Source organism: Bos grunniens, chromosome 13, assembly GCF_055505025.1.
Source record: "Bos grunniens cultivar Pamir isolate PY7600 chromosome 13, Bosgru_T2T1.0, whole genome shotgun sequence".
In the NCBI taxonomy this organism is placed as follows: domain Eukaryota; kingdom Metazoa; phylum Chordata; class Mammalia; order Artiodactyla; family Bovidae; genus Bos; species Bos grunniens.
The window spans coordinates 72,311,316-72,333,578 of NC_141177.1; the positions used below are offsets into that span (position 1 = coordinate 72,311,316).

A 22,263-nucleotide genomic window follows, 5' to 3' on the forward strand; every position below is an offset into this window, starting at 1 on the left:
TGTTACTAGCCCATGTGTTTTCTGCTGTTCCACTGTCTCATGTCTCAGGGGAAATGTCACAGAAGCTGTATTTGACCTAGAATCAGAGCTGCAGACGATAATCATAACACTGCTGGGTTTTTAGTTTTGTGTTTTAAGTTAGTCTCTTCTCTTACTCTGATTGATATCACTGGAAAGTTCTCTTCATATACACGGAGTTTCATCCCTGACGTGCAGACCTCCCTGTTGTCTGCTATTTTCCCCAGATCGCCTTCAAAAACACTGATTTATTTTCAAGACAGTGTCTCAGATCTCTGCTTCTCTTCCATCCTCCCCTGGGAGCAACTGTGTTTAGCATGAGTTCATCTTCCTAATGTGTTTCCACCAGCAAGCACGGACTCTGTCCAGAAAGACTTAATGGGCCAGGAAAATGCAATTTGTGGTCAACTTATGAACCCTTTTCCTCTTGCCTTCATCTCAGGCTGCTTCTTCCCCCTCTCTATAAAAAAACATTGTTTTAGCTTCAACATTATATTTGTCTTGGGGGCATCAGGATTCATTTCTGTGGGCCTTGCTGATTCAGGCTGTTTATATCGGCTCATGGAGAAACACTCACACAGGATGCTGAGCCGCCAGCCAACCTGGCTGTAGTCACGGAGAAGAGCATCCTTACCGACCCCTCTCCTTAGGGCCAGCTATTCCCCAGCATAGAAGTGGAATACGGCTGACTTTTGTACCCACCTGTCCCAGAGTGCTTGTCACAGGGCACCCCTGTGGGAGGAGAGAATGCTTATTCATGGTAAGTCTTTTAAACGAATTGTCTCCGGCCTGGACAGTAGTCCCAATAGTGATGGAACTTCAGGGGCACCAAAAGTGGTGGGGGGACTTGGCATCACTCTGGTACAGGCTGCCCTAAAGGGGAGCCCCATCCCCTCACCTGTGCTGCTTGACAAACAGTCCCCAGGCTGCACTGCCTCAAAGCTGCGTCCCAAAGCTTCCCACGCCTCACCTCGCCCGCCCCCCGGAGATCCTGCTGAGACGCAGCTTCTGAGTCAGCAGGTCTGGGGGGTGTGGGCTGAGCCCCCAGGTGGCACTGCTGCTGCTGGTGGTCCTCACGCCTGCCTGCACGTCCCAATCACCCTGGGATCATTTCAGAAATACCAGTGCCTGGGCCGACGGCGCCAGGATTGCTGGCGAAAAGGTGCCCTCGTGGGCTTCATTCCTAGCCATACCATGTGGGCCTCATCTAGGGCTGCTGACAAAGTGAGCGCTGCTGAAGGGAGAGACAGGCAGGCGGAGCAATGAGAGAACACAGAAGTAGCAGCATGGATACCAGTCTTTTTATTACCTAATCTTGGTGCCTCAGTGCTTCTGCCATATTCTATTCATTAGAAGTGAGGGTTGCCCAAGGGCGTGACCACCGTGTGGGGCCCACTGGGGGCCTTCTGCACAGCTGCCTCCCACAGCCTGTCTCTCTGTCGCCTCACTCATGACCCCCTCAGTCACGCTTGCTGACCAGAGAGAGAAGTGAGGCTGGACGGTGATCTGTGGCCGGAGTCCACGTGCTTAGGGAGAGGCAGTGGAAACAGGGCCCCGGGATGCTGTAAAGAGCCCAGACGTTCTCAGAACGACATTCATCCAATTAATGTCTTTAAAATCTTGTATTTGCTGTAAGAATGTAGCGCAAACTTGCCAAAGCCTTAGCAAACTGCTCTGGGGAAGCTGCAAGCTTCAAGACACAGCATTCCCTGTGTCCTGAAAAAAAGCTTTTAACTGCGCCCAGAGCTAAAAAAAAAAAAAAAGCAAGCTTTGGACGTGCACATCCTGAAATCCGCAGGTGCACCCCATCTACCAATAGGTGCCCATGTGATTCTTCTTAAAGAGATTGAGCAATCCGAGAGTCGATGCTGCACGTGGAGCTGGGAAATGAAGCCGTGCCCCACAGCTGCTGGTTCTCACAACTGAGGTTAAACCCGGGTGCAGAGACTGACTGGAAAGGGCTCTTGCTCTGGGCCAGTTTAAGTGATTCCCCTCCTTCTGAAGATAGTTGGGGACACGCTCCGGGCGAAATCCTCCAGTGGACCAGATAGATGTGGCCCCTTCTCGCTAAAGCCAACGCGCATGTGCGGAGCAGTTCACAGTGACTGAAGCCCTTGACCTTGAATTATCCTTCAGTCTTCACAGCAGCTCCGCAAAGCGCCTGACTTCTGCCTCTGAACACGAGGAAACTGAGTCTCAGAGGGAGGAAGTGACTTGTGTCAGGGTCAGAGTTGGGCCTGCGAGGCTGAGCGAGTGAGGAGCGGGGAAACCTGTCAGGTGCAGGATGTATAAGTGGGCTCATTGCCCAGCTTTGAAAGAAAGGATGTGAGTTTTCACCGACACCTCCCAGGCCGGCAGGAAATACAACACATCCCCGGGGGATGTTTCTTGGCTCCTTCCTGATCCGCTCTCCAGGCAGGACTCTCACTCTTAACCTCTGTGGCTTCTCCCCCTGCAAGTCCAGCATGATCAGGTCTGAAAACTGGGTCCTTTCACTTGCCCCCGTTGCAACCTCTCAGGTGAGGCCTCGCTCACTCAACAATTTCCTGAGCACCTCCTGTGTGGCGGGGATGCTCTAGCATAGGACCTCTGACCTCTTCGGGGTTCCATCCTCCTCTTTCATTTGCCGTCAGCCCCTCAATGTGTGTTGGAGCTGGAGGCAAAGACGCAGGTAAGCTTCCTCCTCTCCAGGGGCAGGGCTGTGAGAGGCAACTTTCCCAGGGGGAGGCCACCACGATCCTCTCCCCATGGACCCCACACAGGCACGCTGAGCCACATGGCTAGAATGTTGTTAGGACACTGCCTGGGGTCACTGAGCACCAGTGTCATGTCTCACCCGAGACCAACAGTCATGGCGTTCCCCCCCCCTTCCCCCACATCAGCCCTGAGGGGATGTCAGGGAGTACCAGGGCCCAAATGGAATCCAAAGACATGGTCTTGGGTTTACCACTGTCGAGCTGTGTAATCTTGAGTGAGTCATTCTGATCTCTGCCTCCTGTCTTCATTTATGCCATGATGGGTCCCCAAGGTAGCCTCTAGCCCTCGAACCCTGTGACACCCAGACAGCACCAAATCCCCATGTTACAGTTCTGCCACCTGCCAGTGTCTCTCTTGGGGTTTTGCTCTTTGTCTGGAAGAGGGTGTTGCCATGTCTAATGTACCCTGCTTGCTTCCTGAGAAACTCAGGGAAGAGTCTCAGTTGAACCTCTGAATTTCAGGCTTTTCCAGAGGCAAGGAAGAGCGTGAATTAGACTTGTTACAGTAGTTATGAAACCCACATTTCCTGTCAGTTCTTTCCAAGTCTCGTGTTAAATGAGCAAATTGAAATAGGAATGTTAACAAGGATGACTCAGGCCTAGAAAATGTGATAGCATGACGACGGCTTTAAAGAATGGCAATAAAAGGACTTTTCTGATCCATTTGTTGACAAAAAACAGCAAGAGATCATTCATCTAGTTACTGGTCTCCAAACAGTTTTGATTGTGTACTCTTTTGATAAAGTCCTTGAGCATGCAAGCATCCCTAACGTATGAATATTTATATATTTGGAAATTATAGGCATCTAGTGTTGTACTTACAGATGAACATGTAAAGCATTCACAAAGAAAAAATTAAAAGGACAGGATCAAAACAAACTTGTCAACAAAACAAAGTATTTATCTTTGTCACATCAATGTGATTTAGTATCTTGTTTATTTTTTATATAATACAGAAATTTGGGAGTCTGATTTCAAGTCTAGTTTGTCTACATTCTTGGTCTCTAAGCGCTGTTGTAACTGAAAAAGTTGCAATGCAAAAATATGTAGATATAAAATGCAGACATCTATTGTTGGAGGGCTTATAACAGAGGTAACTGACTTGAGGGCTTATAACTGACCAAATCCAGATTGGAAATTTACAGGACCAGAAGTGGTGTCATGATGTTCTCGAGTCCAAGTTTGTATTGCTCCCTGCACAACAGGCCAATAAATTGAGAGATGAGCTTGTTAGTGCAAGGAATAGCAACTTTATTTGGAAAGCCAGCAGACTAAGATGGTGAACTAGTGTCAAAGAACCATCTTGCCTGGTTTGGATGCTTAGTTGCTTTTATAGAACAAAGTGGGCAAGTGAAGAGGTAAAGTTAAAAAAGCCTGTACATTTTTGCAAATATTCCTGGTTCCAGCCATACTCAGGAGATATGTTAATTTCTTCTTTCCTGTAGCCACTCACAGGTGGGCCAGGTCAGGATATTTCCTGTGAGCTAAAAAAAGATATTTTAGTTTAAGCTCGGACATAGGAGGCAGAGTTCCAAGAGATGGGCCATTATGTATACTTTAAGCTAAAGACAACATCCTTTTAGTGATTTGTTGTTGTTTAGCCACTAAGCCGTGTCCAAATCTTTTGCAACCCCATAGACTGTAGCCCACCAGGCTCCTTTGTCCATGGGATTTCTCAAGCAAGAATACTGGAGTCAGCTGCCATTTCCTTCTTCAGGGATCTTCCCAACCCTGGGATCAAACCCATGCCTCCTGCATTGGCAGGTGGATTCTTTACCACTGAGCCACCTGGGAAGTCCCCCTTGAGCAAAAGCAATAGAATACAAAGGTTAAAGTAAAAGAAACAGACCCAATATGAAGTCAGATTAGTTTCTTTGTTAATAGAATGTCCCTTCTTTCCAATATCCTCCTTCTACCCTTTCCACCAAAGACCCTGTGAGTGAAAGTCACTCAGTTGTGTCCAACTCTTTGTGACCCCATGGACTATTCAGTCCATGGAATTCTCTACGCCAGAATACTGGAGTGGGTAACCTTTTCCTTCTCCACAGGATCTTCCCAACCCAGGGATCGAACCCACGTCTCCCTCATTGCAGGCGGATTCTTTACCAGCTGAGCCACAAGGGAAGCCCAAGAATACTGGAGTGGGTAGCCTATCCCTTCTCCATCGGATCTTCCTAACCCAGGAATTGAACCGGGGTCTCCTACATTGCAGGCAGATTCTTTACCAACTGAGCTATCAGAGAAGCCCCCAGCAGTAACTCATGTTACACAAATATATAATTATAATCCAGGTACAAACAGTCCCCCACAAAGATCCTATTTTTTAAAAAAACAATAGGTCAGTATTTATATTTAACTCTTAAACACTTAAATTTTTTGAAAACTCACAGCTCAGTGAAAATAGATACTAATGTCTTTCTTTTGATTGAGACACTCCAGAGAACTTGGGACTTCAGACCACTAGAGCAGTGTCCCCAAATTCTTAAATAATGTGGCCCTTTTTTTTATGAGCTCAGCCCACCAGCAAGTACGACTGACAGGGCAAATGGCTTTTAAAAATGAATTTGAAAAGAAAATATGGTACTTACATTCAATGGAATATTATTCAGCCTTAGAACAGAGGGAAATCCTGCCATTTGTGACAACATGGATGAACCAGAAGGATATTAAGTGAAATGAGCCAATGTCAGGAGAAAGAATACTGTATGATTCTATTTATATGAGGTTATCTAAAACAGTCAAACTCATGGAAGCAGAGAATGGATGTACCAATGGTTTCCAGGGGCTTAGACATCAGGGAAATGGAGCGTTGTTATTCAGTGGGTATAAAGTTTCAGTTAAGCTAGATGAATATATTCTAGAGATCTGCCATACACACCATGCCTATAGCTAACAATGCAATCTTGTGAACGTCACAGTTAGGTGTTCTTATCAAACCCAGACCAAAACGAACAAAACCCAAAGGACAGGAGGAAACTCTGGGAGGTATTGGATCTCTCTGTTGCCTTGATTGTGGAGATGGCATCACAGGTGTTTGCATACATCCAAACTCATAAAATTGTACCCACTAAACATGTGCAGTTCTTTGTGGACCAGTTATACCTCAGTAAAGTAAACGCTGGATTTGTATTTTATTACTCCAAGGGCTTCTACCTCCATTGAGCAATAGTCAATACATGTTGGAGACACATTTCATCAGTTGACAGGCAAGGACTTAGGCAACCTTGCCACAGTTCAGCAGTCCTCAATCCCAGCCAGGCTGCCATGAAAACACTTCCCTAAAGGGAGGGAAAGTACTTGGGAATAAATATCCAGACCTCTTAGTGACTTGTCTTAAAAATCCAAGCCTATTACATCGTGACAAATCTTATAAAGCAGGCATTGTGAAACAATAAGTTCCAGTCAGCGTGCTGAGTGACACTTGTGACCTCGTGGAGCAGAGAAGTACAATGAAGAGAGAAAGTGGCAAGCTTCTGCTGCTGCTAAGTCGCTTCAGTTGTGTCCGACTCTGTGTGACCCCATAGACAGCAGCCCACCAGGCTTCCCCGTCCCTGGGATTCTCCAGGCAAGAACACTGGAGTGGGTTGCCATTTCCTTCTCCAATGCATGAAAGTGAAAAGTGAAAGTGAAGACGCTCAGTCGTGTCCGACTCTTAGCGACCCCATGGACTGCAGCCTACCAGTCTCCTCCATCCATGGGATTTTCCAGGCAAGAGCACTGGAGTGGGGTGCCATTGCCTTCTCTGGAAAGTGGCAAGGGATACAGGTAAAATGCTTCTGCTGACAGAACCATCTGCAATGGGAGTGCGTCCCCTTGCACGATGGTTCTCAAAATTAACTGGACATATGAAAACACCTGGGCATCTCCTTAAACTGCAGATTACCATTCAATAGGCCTGGGATGGGAATCGAGATTCTAAATTTCTAACACGTTCACAAGAGGCAGGTGTGGCTGGTACAAGTCCTCAACCCGTAGCAATGAGACTGTACCATCTATGCGTCTTCAGCAGGGGAGTCAGTCTTTTCTGAGCCTTTTTCAGCTGGCATTAGCCAACCGGGGTGGAATCCAACAGAGGCCGACATTGGTGAGCTATACGAGTAGCACAGAAGCTACAGGTAGTAACTAAGGGAGGTGGCAACTCATTATCCGGAGGTGGCCTGCTCCATCCCCACCCACTCCAAAGAGTGGATGTAGCCGTCAAGAGCCAAGCAGGTGGGCACCCCAGCGCCCCTGTTGGCAGGAGGACACTCCAGCTGGAGACGAGATGCTCTTTAAGCAGCCAGGCCTCAGCTGAGCAGCTAAAGATGGCCCTGAAGGTGGATTAAGTGGGGCTGCATCTCTGCTCAGGCTGCTAGGATAGTAACCCTTGCGGGGTAGCTCTTGGTAGAAAGGTCCCCTGTGACTGAGCCACCAGTGTGACAGCTCCAGTGGGAATAAGTTGGCTCTTATGACTTGCCAGGCAAGATTGGTTCTAGCACCCACTGGCCAAGGTAAGACTAGGAGCCCCAGGGGCAACCATTTCTTTCTTGGGACCGCTGAGGCTCTTCCTGTGCTCTGGATTTTTCTGAAGGAAGCTACCCTCTGTGATTTCCAGGTCCCCACACTACTGTGAGCAGCTGGAAACTGCTACCGTCTCTAAAAAGAGAGGAATGATTCATCTGCTCTCTGGGGCTTCCCTGGCGGTTGAGTAAAGACTCGGTGTTGCCACAAGGGCGGGGGAGGGAGTGGGGAACACAAGGGTGGCGCATGGGTTCAGTCCCTGGTCTGGGGTTACATCCTGCATGCCCCGCGGTGGTTAAAAAAAAAAATCGTCCACTCTCAGGTTGGGTCTCCCCTCCTCAGCAAGGAGAAAAGCTGTTAGACTTGGCTGAAGCAAAGCAAGGTGCCCCAACCCACCCCCCGGTATGTGTGTGCAGTTATGTTTTTCCTAGAGAAAGTGAATCGGTTTTCTCAAGTTTCCTAAAGTGACTGTGAATTAGCTTGTGATGCTTTTAAAGACATCCGTCCACAGATTCACATTTGGAGCCAACTTGCTAGCGAATCAGTTTAGAAGGCTGATTTTCCCATGCCTGGCTTCTTCATATCAACCCCTGGCTATTTTGTTACAGGTGGTGATAGTGGAGGGTGGGCCTGAATGAGGGCAAAGGCCAGGACTGTTTTGCTCATTATTGTCATCCTTAGGACACAGGTCAGCACTCAGAATAACTATTTGTTGGCCAAGTTCATGAATCGCCGTTACTGGTTTAGTAAATGGAACTGGCAGGCCAGCCGCTCTGGCGGTTACAGGTCATGGGTGGATACACGTGGTCCCGCCAGGCCACTCACCTTGCGTCCTTCCACCTGGAGCCAGCGTGTTTGGGCGCTGACTGCCTCAGCTGTGCTGATTCACTTTCCCTCTGGCCGGTCATTAGCCTGGTAGGTTCAGGGCCCTTTTAGAAACGGTCGGTACGCTAGCTCTGCTGCCCTGCTTACTTAGGGTGGGCAGCAGGAACCTTGGCTTAGCGCCCCCACCAGCCCCTCTATGACTTCATCAGCTTGCTGGTGGGGCCCATCGGAGGCAGGATTAGCATAAGGTAGGACTTATTTACCTTGAAGTCTAACTGCAATAGGGTTCAGAATGCTCCTGTTTTGCCCTATCCCCTTTGTCTTCCCTCTTTGTCCAGGCAGAGGGATTTTTAAATTTGAAAGGGTATTATTGGTTCAGAACTGAGCATCCCTGCCGAGTGCAAAAGGGTAGCAGTGGCTTCTGGGAAGTGACCCAAACCTACCAGCAACCACTGCGGAAACCAGTCACCAGCCTGCCCTGGACCTCGCCTGGGGTCATCTCTGTGTCATCTCAGGGTCGTCCTACCACTGGGATGGATGTTCACCCAGGATTCAGTTTTCCCCAAGCCTGGCCCTCTAGCATAACAGCTGGAAAGGGCAGTGTTCCAAGTCGATGGAATTGGGCAATTCCAGATATTTCTTTTCAGTTGGTCGATTGTTTGTATCTGTTGCATTCAGCATGCCTAGGAAAATGCCAGGAGCTTTAAGGACCTAATTGACAATAGACGTGGTTGCCAGGGGTGAGCTGAGAGAGAAGGATGAACGGGTGGAGCACAGAGGATTTGGGGGCAGTGAAAACACTCTGTATGATACTGTGGTGATAGATACAAGTCGTCATGTACTTGTCCGAACCCACAGAACATACACCAAGAGTGAACCCTAGTGTAAACTATGGACTTTGGGCAGTGATCCAAGGGGTAGCACCACTTTGAGGCATCTGCTTAGGTCCATCAGTTACAACAAATGCTCCACTCTGGTGGGGGATGTTGATGGGGGGGAGCCCACCCATGTCTGGGGGCAGGAAGTAGATGGGAAATCTCTTCACATCCCCCTCATTTTTGCTTTGAACCTAAAATGGCTCTAAAAATAGTCTGAAAAGGAATAGACATGGTTTCCTCCCTCAAAAGTGGAGGGATGTGATGGGCAGAGATTGTGTTGGCAGCTGAAGAATGCTGTGCAGACTCAGGGGTGGGTGAGGAGTCCCATCCCCGGGCGCCTTGTTGGTGATATTGAGGCTCTGAAATAGACTCGCTCCTCTGAAAGTAAGGTACAGGAATAGAAAGTCATGGATTAGGACCTGGAGCCCACGGGGATGTAAGGTGGCAGATCCTGACATGAGGGGCTGTCTGCACATGCAAGAGCCTGAAGGAGAGGCTGCAGTTGGTTATCACAGGAGCTCATCTAGGGACCTGCCCCACCACACTTGCCTGTCCCCTCCCTTACCCTCGGGGAGCAGGCCCTGAGCTGAGTGCAGGCAGGAAATGATGTCACATGCTTTGTTTATTCTGGAGCAGATTGTGAGCATGGCTGGGCCTCCCTGTCTGCTTCTCTGTGGCCTGAACACCTGCTGACCATGTGGCCAGGCCTGGGCAAGCCTGGGATGAAGGCCCTGTGGAAGGCCCTCCCCATGGCATCCAAGCCTGCAGGCTGCCCTCTTGGCTAAGTCCCACCGGGGGTGCTTTGCTCACTCCTGGTTGCTGGGGGCTGGGAGGAGGGAAGCATGTCAGGATGACCTTTCTCTTCTTTGGTTTGAACTCCTACAATTTGTGACTTTTTTAAGAATTAGTTCAGTGGTTCTTGGATGTGGATGATCATTGAAATCACTCATCTGCGTTTTGCTGGTTCTAATGGAATTGGTCTGGCGGTGACCTCTGCAGTGGGAATGTTTAAAGCTCCCTCAGATAATTTGAGGGACTTCCCAGGTGTCTCAGTGGTAGAGAATCCTCCTGCCAGTGCAGGAGACAAAGGAGATACAGGTTTGAATCCTGGGTCAGGAAGATCCTCTGGAGGAGGGATGGCAAGCCACTCCAATATTCTTGCCTGGGAAATCCCATGTCATGGGTCCTGGTGGGCTACAGTCCACTGGGTCACAAAGAGTCGGACATGAATGAGCATGCATGCACATGTGATTTGAGTACTGGGCATAAGGGGGGCCTCACTGGCCCAGCTGAAGCATTTCTGGATCTGATGATTTGGTTTACACAAAGCAGGGGTGATGTGGAAAAGAAAGATTGAATTCTGATGCTGCTATGGTTCCCAGTCTTCTCTCTGTGTTCTTTAAGGATAAATCCACCAGGTGAACAGTCTCTTCCCTTTTGAGTGGTTGGCTTAAAAAATAATCACAACCTAAAAGTTGAGAGTTATATTTTATTTGGTTGGAATTTTTAGGACTTCAAGCCCTCGGGAAACAACATCTAACGTAACCCTGAGAGAACTCTCCGAGGAGGGGTCAGGTTATATAGAAGTTTGCAACAAAGGGCAGGTAGTTTGAACATCAAAAGTATTTTCATGAATTAAAATCCGATGTCTCAAGGAATTTAGTGCTTTCCTTTGTATGGGAAGATGCAGGAGTCTGGGCTCACTGAAATCATTCTTTTTGTATATGCATCTCAGCTTTCTGGGGCCAGTGTCCTGTGTTTTTCACATCCTGAGTTCCTCAGAGCTCACTGTAGAAGTGGCTACAGCCTAATGGCTGCCAGATTGTAGAGGTATTTTTCTCTTTCTCGAGTGTCCCTAGGGCTCAGGAATTCACATTTGGAGGGCCAGAGCCGCTGACGACTGTGACATCCTTGTTTACTGATATGGCAGAAAATACGCTATACCTCTCAGAGTAAAGGACTTAAAAAGGCTTTTGACATACATTATGCATCCAATATGATACAGAATGCCCGGTGAAATTTTGAATTTCAGAAACAATGAATTTTTTAAAAGTGTATATCCTATGAAATATTGTGGGTATACTTATACTAAGAAATTATTCAGATTCAACTGGGCGTCCTGTATTTTTATTTTATAAACTGGGAGATGTAATAGATAAATGGATTTTTTTTTTCTTACAGATGACAAAAACCCAACTCAAACAACTGAAGCAAAACAAAAAGGTAAATCAATGGGTTTATATAACTGACAAGTCCATGCATTGGGGCTGTATTTAGATGTATCCAGGGAACTCTCTCCATATTTCTTAGCTCTTTTTTTCTCCATACAGGTCTTTCTATGTAGAGGGAAAGAAGGCCCTTGGGGGCTGTGGCCTCACAGAATCCTAACAGCTTGTGATCCCAGTGGAAGAAATCATCTCTTCTGAGCATTGCAGAAACAGGTAAGGCTGATTTTTTAAAAATATTTATTTGGCTGTGCTGGATCTTTGATTGCAGCATGTGGGGTGTTCAATCTTCATTTCAGCCTGCGGGGTCTCTAGTTGCGGCATGGAGGTCTAGTTCTGTGACCAGGGATTCAACCTGGGCCCCCTGCATTGGGAACTCGGTGTCTTAGCTCCTGGACTGTCAGGGAAGGCTCAAGGCTGGTTTTTGTGGCATAAGCCACACATCTACCCCTGAATGACTGTGGCCAACCAAGTTGAATGGTTAATTTGCTCTTATGTTTATCCTGTGGCCACCCCTGGGGCCAGAGGGGTGGTCATTCCCACCTCAAATCACAGGACTGACCAGCATTACAACAGACAATATTACACCCACACAATATGGGTGGTTTTCCAAGGGAAAGGATTTTGAGCAGGTTTCCATCTACTCCGTGCAAAGAGAAAATGCACCTCTTGCTCATCCCAAATGTGAGCATCTCTTGTCTAAGGAAAGGCGGACCTGAATTAGCTGGGATGGCTGTGGGGTGAGAAAGAGTGGGCAACTCCCCAAGGGTCTCTAAATGAACTTCCCAGTTATTCAGTTGTTCTGGCAGAAGAGCACGCACACCTCACTAGCTCTCTGCCATCCAGCAGGGCCTTCTGTATGGAGAAGAGACCAAGGTCTTTTTTATTTAAATTTTTATCTTATTTTGGAGTATAGTTGATTTCCAGTCTTGTGTTAGTTTCAGGTATAGCAAAATGATTCCATTTAGTTATTATAGCAAAGTGATTCACTTATGCATATGTATGTATCTCTCAGCTTCCTTTCCCGTATCAGTTATTACAGTTTTGAGTCGAGTTCCCAGTGCTCTACAATAAGTCCTTGTGGATAATCTACTTTAAATATAGTAGTGTGTATTATTAATCCCAATTTCCTAATTTATTCTTCCCCCACCTTTTCCTTTTGGTAACCAAAAGTTTTGTTTTTTTAAGTCTGTTAGTCTGTTTCTGCTTTGTAGAAACATTTGTATCATTTTTTAGATTTGTCTTTCTTGGTCTGATTTACTCCATTTAGTATGATAATCTCTGGGTCCATCCATGCTGCTACAAATGGCTTTATTTCATTCTTTTCTTTGGCTGCGTAATATTCCATTGCATATATATGTACCACTTCTTTATCCATTCATCTGTTGATGGATATTAAGATGGCTTCCCTGTCTTGGCTATTGTGAGTACTGCTGCAATGAACATTGGGTGCATATATCTTTTCGACGTATGGTTTTCTCTGGATATTTGCCCAGGAGTGCAGTTGCTGGATCATATGGTAGCAAGGTCTTTATTTGTGGTGGGGGCTAGAGGATCAGTGCTGCCCTTGCAAGGGGCATCCTTCTTCCAGCTCTGTACCCCACTATGGCTGTGAAAGTTGGAAACCCCTCAGTCTGCTGTGGTTGAAGACCCCCTTTTCTGATGTCTGAGTGGCTCATCCTCAACATTCTGAGTTGCACTGTGCCTTCGTAACCTCACCAGGGTGACACCCCAAAATTCTCTGACCCTGTGGGTGCTGGCTAGTTAATTACACGAGAAGGAGCAGGCAAGCTCTAGGAGTTGCCCATGTCCGCTTTGTGTTGTGGCCTTTTTGTTCATGGGACTCACTTCTGAATTCTCAACTGTCCTGTAGAACACAAGCTTCTTAAAGTCAGGGATTCTTTCTTTCCTTTCCTTTGTTGAATGGGGCTTTGTTGAATGTATTAAGTTTCTGGAAAAATGGGGAAGAAGGCTCCCTTACCCTCCTGTCCCCAGTTCTCATAAGCCGACCTTCCCATTTCACATACTTCTCCACCAGGAAGTGTGTATCAGAATCAACATTTTCAAGCAAAATTGCCTGTCTCATCCTTTAGGAAATTCTAATTGAGAAGGTAGGAATATTAGGTTGCATTGGAGTGTACATTTTGGTTTTTGAAGAGCTCCACCAATAATTCTGATATACCACTCTCTTTTTCCCACAAGTGACCTTCAACTGCAAATAATTGTGAAATAATTCTCTTTTATGGCTTAGAATACAAAAACCAAGTCTGGAGCAACAGTGCTCCAGATTTCAGTACATCTTCACACTATTTTGTATACCATGATTGTGGTGGAAATCATTGTGTAGAAAGGTCAGCCAAGTAGAGTTGCATGTCACTAACCTATTTTAGTCTTATATGTAGAAATACTTACATACAAGCACAAAGAGATCTCTAGAAAAAGAGATTCCTTAACTGGGGGAGGTGGTTCCCCTTCTTATGATGACTTAGGCTTAGTTCTGACAGAGCTTGAGGAAGGCACTTTCCCACAGTCAAGTCTCCTCCACCTCCATCCCACTCCACTCAAGGTAGACCACTCCTCTCAAGAACCAGTGGGAACATAACTAAACTCTATGGTTATCTGGTCCCAATACTTAGGTCTTCAATGACAACAAATGAATAAGAATCATTCAAGAAGTCAGGGACCTCTCCCACCCCTGCTCTTCACAGCAGCACCCCGCCGTCCCCACCCCCCCGCAAATAAAAGCAGTATTTTCCAGTCAAGCTATTTTCTACATTGCATGTTTATACATGTGGATATTAGCATCTTTGTTGTTCCATTGATAAGTCATGTCTGACTCTTTGTGACCCCATGGACTGTAGCATGACAGGCTTACCTGTCCTTCACTATCTCCTAGAGTTTGCTCAAACTCATGTCCATTGAGTCGATGATGCCATCCAATCATCTCATTTTCTGTCATCCCCTTTTCCTCCTGCCTTCAATCTTTCCCAGCATCAGGGTCTTTCCCAACGAGTCAGCTCCTTACATCAGGTGGTGACAATACTGGAACTTTGGCATCAGTCCTTCCAATGGTATTCAGTGTTGATTTCCTTTAGGACTGACTGGTTTGATCTCCTTGCTGTCCAAGGGACTCTCAAGAGTCTTCTCCAACACCACAGTTTGAAAACATCAATTCTTCAGCACTCAGCCTTCTTTCTGGTCCAACTCTCATTTCCATATGTGACTACTGGAAAAAACATCTAACATCTAATCAATTAACATCTAACCAAATTCATTTTAGATTAGATTTAGATCTAATTTAACATCTAACCAAATCCATTATTATCAGATTTATACTTGAACTAAAATGGTAATATTTTATAATTAAAAAAAAAAATCTTTCCTCATTGAATTCCTTCCCTAACAGTGGAAACCTTTCCATTGAAATACAGCCACAGAGGTTCTGTGCCCCACCCTCCCAAGGGATTTGAAGTTACTGTCTAAAGAAGCCACTCACAAGCCCCAAATGCTCTGCGGATTTAAGATTTACCTTGAAAACCACTGAAACTTTTCTTATTCTGCAGCATAATAGATCTGGGCTTATCTTAATGTAAAATAAGATTTTAAATCATAAACCATCAGGAAAGCCAAAATAAACAATAAATGGTATCATATAACTCAGTTCAGTCGCTCAGTCGTATCCGACTCTTTGTGACCCCATGAATCGCAGCACACCAGGCCTCCCTGTCCATCATCAACTCCTGGAGTTGACTCAAACTCACGTCCATCGAGTCTGTTATGCCATCCAGTCATCTTGTCCTCTGTCGTCCCCTTCTCCTCCTGCTCTCAATCTTTCCCAGCATCAGGCTCTTTTCCAATGAGTCAACTCTTTGCATGAGGTGGCCAAAGTATTGGAGTTTCAGCTTCAACATCAGTCCTACCAATGAACATCCAGGACTGATTTCCTTTAGGATGGACTGGTTGGACCTCCTTGCAGTCCAAGGGACTCTCAAGAGTCTTCTCTAACACCACAGTTCAAAAGCATCAATTCTTCAGCGCTCAGCTTTCTTCACGGTCCAACTTTCACATCCAAACATGACCACAGGAAAAACCATAGCCTTGACTAGACGGACCTTTGTTGACAAAGTAATGTCTCTGCTTTTGTATATGCTATCTAGGTTGGTCATAACTTTCCTTCCACAGAGTAAGCGTCTTTTAATGTCATGGCTGCGATCACCATCTGCAGTGATTTTGGAGCCCCAAAAAATAAAGTCAGCCACTGTTTCCCCATCTATTTCCCATGAAGTGATGGGACCAGAGGCCATGATCTTAGTTTTCTGAATGTTGAACTTTAAGCCAACTTTTTCACTCTCCTCTTTCACTTTCATCAAGAGGCTTTTTAGTTTCTCTTCGCTTTCTGCCATAAGGGCGGTGTCCTCTGCATATCTGAGGTTATTGATATTTCTCCTGGCAATCTTGATTCCAGCTTGTGCTTCTTCCAGCCCAGCGTTTCTCATGGTGTACTCTGCATATAAGTTAAATAAGCAGGGTGACAGTATACAGCCTTTGACGTACTCCTTTTCCTATTTGGAACCAGTCTGTTGTTCCATGTCCAGTTCTAACTGCTGCTTCCTGACCTGCGTATAGGTTTCTCAAGAGGCAGGTCAGGTGTTCTGGTATTCCCATCTCTTTCAGAATTTTCCACGGTTTACTGTGATCCATCAGTCAAAGGCTTTGGCATAGTCAATAAAGCAGAAATAGGTGTTTTTTCTGGAACTCTCTTGCTTTTTCGATGATTCAGCGGATGTTGGCAATTTGATCTCTGGTTCCTCTGCCTTTCTAAAATCAGCTTGAACATCCAGAAGTTCACAGTTCACGTATTGCTGAAGCCTGGCTTGGAGAATTTGAGCATTACTTTACTAGCGTGTGAGATGGGTGCAATTGTGCAGTAGTTTGAGCATTCTTTGGCATTGCATATAACTCTTTGCTACGTCGCTTTAGTCGTGTCCGATTCTGTGTGACCCCATAGACGGCAGCCTACCCGGCTTCCCGTCCCTGGGATTCTCCAGGCAAGAACACTGGAGTGGGTTGCCGTTTCCTTCTCCAATATAACTCTTTACTAGGGTTAAAAACTTTTAAGAACATAGACTCACATAAGTATGTAGAAAATAACAATGTTTTCTCACTGTTATATAAGTTATGACTGTAGTTACTAAGGAGAGCTGCCCAAAATAGGTGTCAAAGAATTGAAATAGTTTAACATTTGTTGCCACTTTTAGTATAAACTTACCAAGACAGTGAGGTTGAATGGTAGACAAAAAAGGTTCCTGATCCACTGTATCTTTCACCATCTTGCTAAGTGTTTGTCAAGAACATTTTTTTAAGGAAAGATGGCAGGTCCTTAGGTCCTTCATTTTACCATCAGTGTGATGGCTTTTATTACACACAAAATAATTAGGAGTCCCGATCACTTTATAGTTCTCTCAGTTCATTCTCTTTAACTCTCAAGCCTTTTTTCATTGCAGAGATATTGTCATATTTAGTTTTTTTTTTTTTTTTTAATGCCATTTTGCCTTGAGATTATTGAGGGTATATAGTCTTGGGAAAATAAATGCCTAAATAAATCAGTTTTGAGATCATTTTTAACTTTATTATATTTAGCTGTTGCTGCTGCTGCTAAGTCACTTCAGTCATGTCCGACTCTGTGTGACCCCATAGACAGCAGCCCATCAGGCTCCCCTGTCCCTGGGATTCTCCAGGCAAGAACACTGGAGTGGGCTGCCATTTCCTTCTCTAATGCATGAAAGTGAAAAGTGAAAGTGAAGTCGCTCAGTCATGTCCGACTCTTAGTGACCCCATGGACTGCAGCCTACCAAGGCTCCTCCATCCATGGGATTTTCCAGGCAAGAGTACTGGAACGGGGTGCCATCATCTTCTCCGATTTAGCTGTTAAGTCAGTTAAATATAATATTGTACTATTAAGACAGTTCTAAAAGAGAAGAAGAAAGAAAGAAAAGCACTGACTTGTTGTTTGCCCATTGTAGTGGTATAAATAGTCCCAGAAATCAGAAATGGCTTATTTCTAGCTACCAGCATGTCTCACTGAATGTGAAGTTGGGAAGCAATAGCACAAGTTGGTATGAGGAGGCAGGATCAGCAGACTGGAGCACAGTAGTGATGTTAACCTATACACATAAAGATGCACATAACCTGTGCGTATAATTTCACCAATTCTTTTAGAGAGAATACCCATATAATCCACCAAGGTCAGGAAACAACACTGCCAGTGCCCCGCTCATCCACCACATGCCCTTTCCCATTTATAATCTCTTTCCCATGAGAGTTAACCATATCCTCACTTTTATGGTGGTCTCTCCCATGCTATTCTTTATACTTTGGCCACCTAAGTATACATCCCTAAACATTCTGACTTAATTTGGCCTATTTTGAACTGTATGTAAATGGAATCATAGTCTGTGCATTCTTTTGAGATTTGTTTGTGAGATTCATCCTGGGGCATGGAGCTGGAGTTCATTCATTTTTACTACTGTCTAGGGTTCCAGGGTATGAATGTTGCTTAATCGTGTGTTGGAACTGGCTTGTACAGGCTCAGAAGAGCTGACTGTTGAATGTTCAGGAATTTTGCAGGCTGGTTAATACCATGTTGGGAGCCTAAGATCGGCCAGGATGGGAGTATTTCTGTTGAGTTCAGTCGCTCAGTCGCGTGCGACTTTTTGCGACCCCATGAATTGCAGCACTCCAGGCCTCCCTCTCCATCACCAACTCCCGGAGTTTACTCAAACTCACGTCCATCGAGTCAGTGATGCCATCCAGCACCCTTGTCTTGTTCCTGACTTTAGGGGAAATGCTTTCAATTTTTCACCATTGAGGATAATGTTTTCTGTGGGTTTGTGAGAGTTGGACTGTGAAGAAGGCTGAGCGCTGAAGAATTAATGCTTTCAAATTGTGGTGTTAGAGAAGACTCTCGAGAGTCCCTTGGACTGCAGGGAGAGCCAACCAGTCCATTCTGAAGGAGATTAGCCCTGGGATTTCTTTGGAAGGAATGATGCTGAAGCTGAAACTCCAGTACTTTGGCCACCTCATGCGAAGAGTTGACTCATTGGAAAAGACTCTGATGCTGGGAGGGATTGGGGGCAGGAGGAGAAGGGGACAACAGAGGATGAGATGGCTGGATGGCATCACTGACTCGATGGACGTGAGTCTGGGTGAACTCCAGGAGTTGGTGATGCACAGGGAGGCCTGGCGTGCTGCGATTCATGGGGTCGCAAAGAGTCGGACATGACTGAGCAACTGAACTGATGTTCCTTCTATTCCTGCTTTCTGGAAAGTTTTTCTCATAAATGGATGTTGAATTTTGTCAAAGGCTTTCTCTGCATCTATTGAGATAATCATATGGCTTTTATTTTTCAATTTGTTAATGTGGTGTATTACATTGACTGATTTGCAGATATTGAAGAATCCTTGCATCCCTGGGATAAAACCCACTTGGTCATGGTGTATGATCTTATTAATGTGTTGTTGGATTCTGATTGCTAGAATTTTGTTAAGGATTTTAGCATCTATGTTCATCAGTGATATTGGCCTATAGTTTTCTTTTTTTGTGGCATCTTTGTCAGGTTTTGGTATCAGGGTGGTGGTGGCCTCATAGAATGAGTTTGGAAGTTTACCTTCCTCTGCAATTTTCTGGAAGAGTTTGAGTAGGACAGGTGTTAGCTCTTCTCTAAATTTTTGGTAGAATTCAGCTGTGAAGCCGTCTGGACCTGGGCTTTTGTTTGCTGGAAGATTTCTGATTACAGTTTCAATTTCTGTGCTTGTGATGGGTCTGTTAAGATTTTCTATTTCTTCCTGGTTCAGTTTTGGAAAGTTGTACTTTTCTAAGAATTTGTCCATTTCTTCCACGTTGTCCATTTTATTGGCATATAATTGCTGATAGTAGTCTCTTGTGATCCTTTGTATTTCTGTGTTGTCTGTTGTGATCTCTCCATTTTCATTTCAAATTTTATTGATTTGATTTTTCTCCCTTTGTTTCTTGATGAGTCTGGCTAATGGCTTGTCAATTTTATTTATCCTTTCAAAGAACCAGCTTTTAGCTTTGTTGATTTTTGCTATGGTCTCTTTTGTTTCTTTTGCATTTATTTCTGCCCTAATTTTTAAGATTTCTTTCCTTCTACTAACCTTGGGGTTCTTCATTTCTTCCTTTTCTAGTTGCTTTAGGTGTAGAGTTAGGTTATTTACTTGACTTTTTTCTCGTTTCTTGAAGTATGCCTGTATTGCTCTGAACTTTCCCCTTACACTGCCTTTACAGTGTCCCACAGGTTTTGGGTTGTTGTGTTTTCATTTTCATTCGTTTCTATGCACATTTTGATTTCTTTTTTGATTTCTTCTGTGATTTGTTGGTTATTCAGCAGCGTGTTGTTCAGCCTCCATATGTTAGAATTTTTAATAGTTTTTCTCCTGTAATTGAGATCTAATCTTATTGCATTGTGGTCAGAAAAGATGCTTGGAATGAGTTCAATTTTTTGAATTTACCAAGGCTAGATTTATGGCCCAGGATGTGATCTATCCTGGAGAAGGTTCTGTGTGTGCTTGAGAAAAAGGTGAAATTCATTGTTTTGGGGTGAAATAACCTATAGATATCAATTAGGTCTAACTGGTCTATTGTATCATTTAAAGTTTGTGTTTCTTTGTTAATTTTCTGTTTAGTTGATCTAGCCATAGGTGTGAGTGGGGTATTAAAGTCTCCCACTATTATTGTGTTATTGTTAATTTCCCCTTTCATACTTGTTAGCATTTGTCTTACATATTGCGGTGGTCCTATGTTGGGTGCATATATATTTATAATTGTTATACCTTCTTCTTAGAGTGATCCTTTGATCATTATGTAGTGTCCTTCTTTGTCTCTTTTCTCAGCCTTTGTTTTAAAGTCTATTTTATCTGATATGAGTATTGCTACTCCTGCTTTCTTTTGGTCTCTATTTGTGTGGAATATCTTTTTCCAGCCCTTCACTTTCAGTCTGTATGTGTCCCCTGTTTTGAGGTGGGTCTCTTGTAGACAACGTATATAGGGGTCTTGTTTTTGTATCCATTCAGCCAGTCTTTTGGTTGGGGCATTCAACCCATTTACATTTAAGGTAATTATTGATAAGTATGATCCCATTGCCATTTACTTTATTGTTTTGGGTTCGAGTTTATACACCCTTTTTGTGTTTCATGTCTAGAGAATATCCTTTAGCATTTGTTGGAGAGCTGGTTTGGTGGTGCTGAATTCTCTCAGCTTTTGCTTGTCTGTAAAGCTTCTGATTTCTCTTTCATATTTGAATGAGATCCTTGCTGGGTACAGTAATCTGGGCTGTAGGTTATTTTCTTTCATCACTTTAAGTATGTCTTGTCATTCCTTCCTGGCCTGAAGAGTTTCTATTGAAAGATCAGCTGTTATCCTTATGGGAATCCCCTTGTATGTTATTTGTTGTTTTTCCCTTGCTGCTTTTAATATTTGTTCTTTGTGTTTGATCTTTGTTAATTTGATTAATATGTGTCTTGGGGTGTTTTGCCTTGGGTTTATCCTTTTTGGGACTCTCTGGGTTTCTTGGACTTGGGTGATTATTTCCTTCCCCATTTTAGGGAAGTTTTCAACTATTATCTCCTCAAGTATTTTCTCATGGCCTTTCTTTTTGTCTTCTTCTTCTGGGACTCTTATAATTCGAATGTTGGAATGTTTAATATTGTCCTGGAGGTCTCTGAGATCGTCCTCATTTCTTTTAATTCGTTTTTCTTTTTTCCTCTCTGATTCATTAATTTCTACCATTCTATCTTCTACTTCACTAATCCTATCTTCTGCCTCTGTTATTCTACTATTTGTTGCCTCCGGAGTGTTTTTGATCTCATTTATTGCATTATTCATTATACATTAACTATTTTTTTATTTCTTCTAGGTCCTTGTTAAACCTTTCTTGCATCTTCTCAATCCTTGTCTCCAGGCTTATCTGTGATTCCATTTTGATTTCAAGGTTTTGGGTCATTTTCACTATCATTATTTGGAATTCTTTCTCAGGTAGATTCCCTATCTCTTCCTCTTTTGTTTGATTTGGTGGGCATTTATCCTGTTCCTTTACGTGCTGGGTATTCCTCTGTCTCTTCATCTTGTTTAAATTGCTGAGTTTGGGGTGGCCTTTCTGTATTCTGGCAGTTTGTGGAGTTCTCTTTATTATGGAGTTATAATAACAATAACCTTATAATAATAAATATATAATAAGTTATAATAACCTGTGGGTGGGGTTGTACAGGTGGCTTGTCAAGGTTTCTTGTTTAGGGAAGCTTGTGTTGGTGTTCTGGTGAGTGGAGCTGGATTTCTTCTCTCTGGAGTGCAATGAAGTGGCCAGTAATGAGTTATGAGATATCAATGGTTTTGGAGTAACTTTGGGCAGCCTGTATATTGAAGCTCAGGGCTCTGTTCCTGTGTGGCTGGAGAATTTGCATGGTTTGTCTTGCTCTGGAACTTGTTTGCCCTTGGGTGGTGCTTGGTTTTAGTGTAGTTATGGAGGCGTTTGATGAGCTCATATCGATTAATGTTCCCTGGAGTCAGGAGTTCTCTGGTGTTCTCAGGATTTGGACTTAAGCCTCCTGCTTCTAGTTTTCAGTCTTATTTTTACAGTAGTCTCAAGACTTCTCCTTCTATACAGCACCATTGATGGGAGTTAGAGGTGACCTGAATGAGATGAGGTGGAATCAAAAGAGGAGATAGCAAGCTAGCCAGTAATCACTTCCTTATTTGTGCTCCACAGTCTGGACCGCTCAGAGATATTCACGGAATTATACAGAGAAGAGAAGAGGGAGGAAGGAGACAGAGGTGGCCAGGAGGATAAAAGGGGGGAATGAAAAGGAGAGAGACAGATCCAGCCAGTAATCAGTTCCCTAAATGTTCTTCACCGTCTGGAACACACAGAGATTCACAGAGTTGGGTAGAGAAGAGAATGGGAAGGGAGGAGACAGAGGTGACCTGGTGGAGAAAAAGGAGAATCCAAAGAGGGAGAGAGCAGTCAAGCCAGTAATCTCACTCCCAAG

At 44.5% G+C, this 22,263-nt stretch overlaps 2 long non-coding RNA genes across 16 annotated transcripts in view; both read left to right on the forward strand.

Moving 5' to 3' along the window:
* Positions 1–226: 226 nt before the first annotated feature.
* The window catches only part of LOC147361213 (uncharacterized), a 93,421-nt gene continuing 71,384 nt past the window's right edge, over positions 227–22,263 (forward strand). For 10 of the 15 annotated variants that reach the window (XR_015139921.1, XR_015139917.1, XR_015139923.1 and 7 more), the window contains exons 1-3: positions 6,645–7,264; positions 11,159–11,200; positions 11,308–11,418. This is a non-coding gene — a long non-coding RNA (uncharacterized LOC147361213). Of the gene's footprint in view, positions 2,492–6,644; positions 7,265–7,368; positions 7,462–7,513; positions 8,348–11,158; positions 11,201–11,307; positions 11,419–22,263 lie in introns of those variants that run through there. The other 5 variants (XR_015139925.1, XR_015139924.1, XR_015139926.1 and 2 more) reach the window with 4 other exon arrangements.
* On the forward strand, positions 2,498–5,028 carry LOC147361214 (uncharacterized). Its single transcript, XR_015139930.1, has 2 exons — positions 2,498–2,689; positions 4,823–5,028. It is a non-coding gene; the product is annotated as an uncharacterized LOC147361214 (long non-coding RNA).